The sequence below is a fragment of the Triticum aestivum genome, chromosome 3A (assembly GCF_018294505.1).
Source record: "Triticum aestivum cultivar Chinese Spring chromosome 3A, IWGSC CS RefSeq v2.1, whole genome shotgun sequence".
Taxonomy (NCBI): domain Eukaryota; kingdom Viridiplantae; phylum Streptophyta; class Magnoliopsida; order Poales; family Poaceae; genus Triticum; species Triticum aestivum.
Window position 1 is genome coordinate 572332933 of NC_057800.1, and position 6145 is coordinate 572339077.

Genomic DNA, 6145 nt, shown 5'->3' on the forward strand with positions numbered 1-6145 from the left:
TCTACGATTGTGGCCGCCGGCCTTCGGGGGCTAGCCATGGCGCCAAATCTTGCGTCGGGGCCTCTTACATGTCTAGAAGTGTGGTGGCGGGTGCCAACACCCGGCACGCGTCTTTGGAGTATGACCCCCTTCACGGACGGCGCCGCCGCCGGCACCTGGAGGGGGGTAACGGCCGCGTTGGGTCGACACGGAGGGAATCTTGCAGTGGGTTTGGCCCGGACCCTGTTCCGAAGTGTTCCTATGGGCTGACCTACCACAACCGGGTGGAGAGGTCCGTTGGTCAAAGCCCATCCGGCGAAAGTCAAAGGGTTAGATCTCCTGGTCAACTCTTGCAGGGTTTGGCGGGATGGGGGCCTTGGGGGGTAGCAATGCCACCGAAGCATCACGCGGGGCCCTCATACATGCCTTAAGGTGTGGTGGCATGTCTGAAGAGGTAGCACGCGGCTCCGAGGTGTGGCCCCCCTCACGGATGACGATGACACGGTATAGTAAACGTTCTGCGGTAACGATGCGGCATGAATATTATTGAATACTTGGAGCGCGATAAAATCATGAATTTCTTACACGGTGTGGAAACATGTGATATAGGACGGATGGTAATTTTTCATAATTTTTGGTGATGCAGAAGTATCTGAACACTTCCCTCTACGCGGATTGCTCTTGTGTGTCTACGATTGTGGCCGGCGGCCTTCGGGGGCTAGTCAAGCCGCCAAATCTTGCGTCCGGGCCTCTTACATGTCTAGAAGTGTGGTGTCGGGTGCCAACACCCGGCACGCGTCTTCAGAGTGTGAACCCCTTCACGGATGACGACGCCGCCGGCACCTGGAGGGGGTAACGTCCGCGTCGCGTCGACACGGAGGGAATCTTGCGGTGGGTTTGGCCCGGACCTTGTTCTGGAGTGTTCCTATGGGCTGACCTACCATAACCGGGTGGAAAGGTCCATTGGTCAAAGCCCGTCCGGCAAAAGTCAAAGGGTTAGATCCCCGGTCAACTGCTGCAGGGTTTGGCGGGACGAGGGCCTTGGGGGGTAACAATGCCACTGGAGCATCGCGCAGGGCCCTCATACATGCCTTAAGGTGTGGTGGCATGTCTGAAGAGGTAGCATGCGGCTCCGGGGTGTGGCCCCCTCACGGACGACGATGACACGGTATAGTAAACATTCTACGGTAACGGTGCGGCATGAATATTATTGAATACTCTCGGAGCGCAATAAAATCATGATTTTCTTACACGTTGTGGGCACATGTGATATAGGACGGATGGTAATTTGTCATAATTTTTGGTGATGCAGAAGTATCTGAACACTTCCCTCTACGCGGATTGCTCTTGCCTGTCTACCATTGTGGTCGGCGGCCTACGGAGGCTAGCCATGCCGCCAAATCTTGCGTCGGGGCCTCTTTACACGTCTAGAAGTGTGGTGGTAGGTGCCAACACTCGGTGCGCGTCTCGGGAGTGTGACCCCTTCACGGACGGCGGCGCCGCCGGCACCTGGAGGGGGGAAACGGCCGTGTCGGGTCGACACTAAGGGAATCTTGCGGTGGGTTTGGCCCAGACCTTGTTCCGAAGTGTTCCTATGGGCTGACCTACCACAACCGGGTGGAGAGGTCCATTAGTTAAAGCCCGTCCGGTGAAAGTCAAAGGGTTAGATCTCCTGGTCAACCGCTTTAGGGTTTGGCGGGACAAAGGTCTTGGGGGTAGCAATGCCACCGGATCATTGCGCGGGGCCCTCATACATGCCTGAAGGTGTGGCGGTGGCATGTCTGAGGAGGCAGCACACGGCTCCGGGTGTGGCCCCCCTCACAGACAGCGATGACAGGATATAGTAAACGTTCTGCGGTAACGGTGCGGCGTGAATATTATTGAACACTCGGTGCGTGATAAAATCATAATTTTCTTACACGGCTGGGCACATGTGATATAAGACGGATGGTAATTTTTCATAATTTTTGATGATGCAGAAGTATCTGAACAGTTCCCTCTATGCAGATTGATCTTCGCATGTCTACAATTGTGACCGGCGGCTTCCGGGGGCTAGACATGCCGCCAAATCTTGCGTTGGGGCCTCTTAGATGTCTAGAAGTGTGGTGGCGGGTACGCTAGGGTGTCTAAAGAGTCATGAAAATATTAAAGTGGCGTTAAATTAAGAATTTCACAAATAAGACCCATGAAAACTAGTCGACAGAAAATAGGTTAGAATAATAATACTAATTAAGTAGTAAATATAAATGCAATGAAAACCACCTTAAACTAATTTCGCACAAATGTTACACGTTGCAAAAAATCCGCAAAAATGTAAGCCTAGTGCTTTCGTCCGGCACACGACTTATATGTCCTATAAGGCTTATATGTCCTATAAGCCGAGTGCCTGCTTTGGACACACGGCTTATAGGCTGCTCCGTGACGGCACCGTCAACCACTACCATTACAGACACGCGGCAGATGTCTTTACCGAGTGTGTGTTGTAAGCTGGGTGCCTTTTTCCGTAGATACCGTGTGTTTCATATAAGTCGTGAGCTTTTTTGCGAAACACGGCTTATAGATGACCATAAGCCGAGTTCCTCGTATTTACCGGGTGTTTTTTCCTCGAGACTTGGCTTAGAGGAGCATAAGCCGGGTGCCCGAAAAAAAGCACTCGGTTTATAGGCTAACACACGGGAAACTTGGATTTTCCTGTAGTGGTTCATCCATACACTTCTCCTTGTTCGTGGTGTAATCTTACTCCATCATGTTCTCAAAACAAAAAACCTTCAAAAATAAATAAATCTCACTGCATCATGTAAACAATTTTAAGGCCTCCGATCTTAACCTTTCCATGTCTAGGCACCAATGTCACTATCAGACTCTCATCTATGTCGGCACCCAAATCTTCCAAGAGCTCGTTCAACGCCACCCTCATGCTCGTTTCTATCCTCGTGGCCTTCCCTGTGCCGTCCATCCTGGGATGGCTCAAGCACAGGTAGCTCCCGGCCAGCTCCCGCCCGCTTGGCTCGACCTTCTCGTACTCCATGGCGTTCACGTACGCGTCAAACTTGACCATTTCCGTGCCGTCGGTCTCGATGCCCTCGACCACCAGCACCTCCTCGCGCACCGCCTTCTCTCGCGGGCTTCGAAGCACCCGCGGCCGTCTTACCTCCACGGTCACCGCCGCGTCAAGGGATAGCGGGAACCTGACGGACTTCAACGACGACGAGCCTTTACCTCTGTTCACGTTTGGAGTAGGAGATGGGCGTGCGTCGGCCCACGGCATGCCGACGCCGTCGAACCTGTACCGGAGCTTGTCGATGTCGAGCACGTCGCGGACGGTGATCCGCACCAGGCGGGCCTCCTCGTCGTAGAAGACGAAGGAGGAGTCGAGCCAGTCAGGGTCCGTGAAGTCGACGTGGCCACGGTAGCCGCGGGCGGCGCCGACGTCGCGCCACGCCTCCCACTGGCGGTCGACGTTGTTGTGGTGCGGGTAGAAGAGCGGGTCTCGGCCGGCGGAGTAGTAGGTGCCCATGTCCTCCACGTTGTGGAAGGCCAGATCGCCGGTCCAAGTGTGCATGGTGTTGTGCGGGGTCATTTCCACTGTCCCAGGGCCCGGCCTGTCAGACTGGCCGGCACGGAAAAGCTGGCCGTGGAAGAGGGACGGCAGGGCCGCATTGCCGATCATCTGCTTGTACATGATCCTGAGGTTCTGCTGGATCTGCTGCTCGTCAGTGAGGTTGTTCTCGACGCGCGCGAAGTCCAGGTTGACGACCGTAGGCGGCGCGTGCGCCGGGTTCCGCACGGGGTCGTGCAGCGGCGACGACGAGTTGGCGAACTCCGCCGGCATCCGCATTCCCTCCGGCACGTCCCAGCCCCAGAAGGGCAGCGCGAAGCCGGGCTCCCCGAGCAGCCTCGCGGCGATGCGCTCGAAGAAGTAGAGGTAGGCGCGGTGGAACGGGAAGAACCACGAGAAGTGGATCTGCATGTTGAGCTCCGGGTCCCCCGTCTGGCGGTAGGAGCCGGTGCAGTAGGCGCAGTGGACGTTGGCCAGCTGGTAGAGGCTGCGCGCGTCGCTGTGCGGCAGCGCCCTCATCAGAGCTATCGCGCGCTCGTACTTGGCCATGTGCTCCGCCCCCACGGCGTGCATCGGCCGCCGGACCCTCAGCGGCTCCGCCGGGTCCGGGAGCGTGAAGTTGATCGGCTCGGACGCCGGCGCCGGCGGGCAGCATTAGAAGGGCGGGAGCGGGTTTGGCGGGAGCGTTGCCTTGACGCACGTGCGTAGGCTGGTCACGAGAGGACCGCCAATCTTCTTCTTGCCGCCGCTGCCGTCGGAGAGTGGGGCGGTGTCGGCGTCGCCTGCGCATGAGACGATGTACGGGTCGAGGCCGGAGACGGTGATGAGCGCTCTGGGCAGAGAGTAAGTGCATGGGTTTAGGGAGACCAGGAAGGCGGTGTAGACGACGATGACCGTGGCTGCGGCGGAGGCGCAGATGAGAAAGACGCAGGCCGCGAGTGGAGCACGGTGTCCATTGGCCATGGCTTCAGGTGCTAGCAGCTTGTTGCTTCGCAGAGGCGTAGTATTTTGTTTGGGCTAAGCTGCCCACAGCTACTTTGTCTCGGAGCAGAGTTATATAGGGACATGTAAGGAGAGGACTGCAAGCTAGGGACGTGGCTGTTGGATGTGTGTGGTCACCATGGCAGGATGTTTTCTTGGTGAAAAAACATACCGCGTGCACGTCCAACCTTTCGCACATGTATTTCCCTTTCCATGCACAGCGTACTCGCTTAATTTCATGACATACAGACTGGGCACGTACGCAACGGCCGATATTTGGAGCTCTCCTGGGTACCGAAACCTAGCCGCCGAGAGCCGCTCCTTCCCGCGTATTCCGGCGGTTCTCCTTCACCGGCGATCTTTTGATTGTCGGTGGTGCGGGAGGTCACCAGATTCCGTCCGTGTGGATCGTTTTAGATTTAGGTTCTAGGGTCCAAGAAACTTAGGGTTTTGCATTGTTGGCTTCGGCGGCGGCGACGGTGATCTGAATAAAGAAACTTCGAGTTTTTTTCGGGCGAGGCGATTGTATCTATGGTCAGTGAAGGATCTGGGAACCAGTCTGTTTAAGCGGGGAAGCCGTGGCGGCGGCGGCATCCTTGTGGTGGACGTGTGTCCTCCGGCTCCGTCGTTGTGACGGCGTCTGCTCCAACGTCGACACGGAGCTTGGGAGATAGTCAAGGAGCGGATGCAGATTATGGTCTGCATCAACAACACTTGAAAGACGGAACATGTATTGCTGGGCTCATGGTTCATGGCTGGCGGGTATGGTTTCCTCCTTCGATGTCTTAGTCATGTGAGGGTGCCAGATTTGGTGTTTGATGACGTGCCCAGGGTGTTGCCTCGGTCTGACTCGTTCAACGGTAATGATTTCGCCTTAGGCGAGCCACCTTGGAGGTCCATAAAGCTGCATATCAGCAATGGAGCCGCGTCGAGCTCAGGTGAGAAGGTGATCCGTCACTTTTTTCTTTGGTGGCTGATGTGGTGGTGCTGGAAGCAGGTGACGGGCGTTGGTGTCAAGCTCAGTGACGTTCTGCTGTTTTTTCAGTTTTGTTATGTCGATCTTTATGTGACTTGTAATTTAATCTTTATTATATGAATGAGACACATTACCATGCAAAAAAAAAAGAGTTAGTATGTGGGTCTATTCTATTTACCCATGAATGGCTCTAATACTTTTTTAACACGGTACAATCACGTACTCTCACATATACTCACTTTGATCTTATGAACACACACTCACACCTTTATTGGTATGAGCATCTTCAAGATACCGAGTCAGCACAATACCTTGAGATTGACGAAGTCATCACAGACTCCTCGTAGTCGATAAAAACATTTTCTCCCACGTAACACACATCATCAAAAACCTAAAACAAATCCAAAAAAATACAAGTACCGATTCTAAGCGTAGGACTTGAACTTTGTGTCTCCTCCCCCCGTTGAATTTAATGGTGTGGCCCGGTTGATTCCCAAATCCCAATTGACTTGCTCCACATAACCCTGTAGATTGCAATCCGTAAAACTTGTCTGTAACTATAGCAAAGTACGTATTCACTAAGGTCTTTGCCACATGAACGGAAATCGCACTTCGTATCAGCGCCCGCCCAGGAAGAAAAAAATGATTCG

The 6145-nt window shown here is 54.5% G+C and overlaps 1 pseudogene; it reads right to left on the reverse strand.

The window, feature by feature from the left end:
- Positions 1-2764: 2764 nt before the first annotated feature.
- On the reverse strand, positions 2765-4535 carry LOC123058678 (polyphenol oxidase I, chloroplastic-like; annotated as a pseudogene).
- Positions 4536-6145: the final 1610 nt, after the last annotated feature.